Source organism: Limulus polyphemus, unplaced genomic scaffold (assembly GCF_000517525.1).
Source record: "Limulus polyphemus unplaced genomic scaffold, Limulus_polyphemus-2.1.2 Scaffold11938, whole genome shotgun sequence".
Classification (NCBI taxonomy): Eukaryota; Metazoa; Arthropoda; class Merostomata; order Xiphosura; family Limulidae; genus Limulus; species Limulus polyphemus.
In genome coordinates, this window is record NW_013677548.1 from 5051 (window position 1) to 6903 (window position 1853).

Consider the following 1853-nt stretch of genomic DNA (forward strand, 5'->3'; position numbering starts at 1 on the left):
TTTTTTTCTTTCTCTTTGTCTCTTCTTTTTCTTTCTTTCTGTCTTTCTTTCTCTCTTTCTGCTTTTATTTTTTTCTTTCTCTTTGTCTCTTCTTTTTCTTTCTTTCTGTCTTTCTTTCTCTCTTTCTGCTTTTATTTTTTTCTTTCTCTTTGTCTCTTCTTTTTCTTTCTTTCTGTCTTTCTTTCTCTCTTTCTGCTTTTTCTTTTTTTTCTTTCTCTCTTTCTTTGTCTTTTTCTTTCTCTGGTTAGACTTTCCGACAAACTGACAGGTATGACAAGTTTTATAAAACTGAGAAACGCCTTGCCTAATCTTTGGCCGAAGGAAATGTCTCATAATTTTGTCACTTGTCTTGTTGACACCTAAATGACTTCTCATGGGGAGTTCATGGGCAACTTTCAATATTTCAGAACGATATGCTTTGGGAGCAACGATTCGATAAACGATAGCCCAATCCTCTGAAGCTGGCACATCTGATGGTCTCCATTTTATCATAAGCATCCCATTTTTGAAAAAATAACCATTTGGAATTTTCTCCAGTTTATCTTTTGGGAGTGCATATTTAAATAGTGAAGAGATCTGCAGAGTTAGATAATTTAGAGTTAATAGTTGAATCTTATTCTGTATTTAGTATCTTGAAATATGCCGATATTTCAGTTAATTTATGCTATTTGCCAACAAGATTGATACACACCTTTTTCGTTTTCATACAAATATGTTTTAATATATATATATATAACAGTACAATTTACAGCAAAAATATATCGAATAGTTATCAGAAACAAAGTTTTATGAACAACAATTTCACTAACTTACAAATAACATAAAATATTCTTTCTAGTTCAGAGTCTCCTTGATATCCAGCGAGTTAACTTGAAGTCGATGTACGTACAATTGCCGAGAAGCTATCTAGCTTTGTCAGACACTGAATTGTTGGACCGTGGAAGTAAGATAATATTTTCATAAAACCATTAATGTACGATGAGAATACAGTAAGATTTTCGGAAAGATACTAACGTCCGATGAGAATCCACTGACGTTCGAAATTTATAACTGTTCCTGGTCAAATGTTGTAAATTTTCCGGTTGATAAGGGTTTGCAAAATCACGGTTTATAGACTAATAGCACACGGTTAAAGCAGGTTCCTAGCCAACTTTTTAAGCTCTTTTCTGTGGCGCGTCTCCTTGGCTGTTTTTATAGGCGCGGGAAAGATTTTCTCGAAAATTCCGACAATAATACTGAGTTATATTTAACCGGTTACGGAAGTGGATATATTGTCGATTCTTACGTTCACGAATATTTTACAACCTTGGGGAATTGGCGGGAGTTTCGTAGCACGTAACTAACACTGTAAGCTAGGTACGTTTTTGAATATAAACTCAATTCAGACAAACATTGAGATTAAAATAAATATATAACAAATTCGTTACACGCAATACATATCTAACACTGTAAGCTACGTATATTTTAAAATACAAATTTAATCTAACAACGTTCATATTAAAATAAATACATAACGACAAATTCGTTACATGGATCATACCAATTATTGTTGGTTTTCTTAAATACTAACTTTTTCCGACAATCAATAGTTTTTATACTTGATCATATCGATTATTGTTGTTGTTTTTTTTAAATATTAACTCGTTACGACAATCAACAGTTTTATAGTGGATCATATCGGTTATTGTTGTTGGTTTCGTGTTACAACAATCAACAGGTTTTATCGTGAATCAAGTCGATTATTGTTGTTGTTTTTGTTAAATATTAACTCCTTACGACAATCAACAGTTTTATAGTGGATCATATCGGTTATTGTTGTTGGTTTCGTGTTACAACAATCAACAGGTTTTATC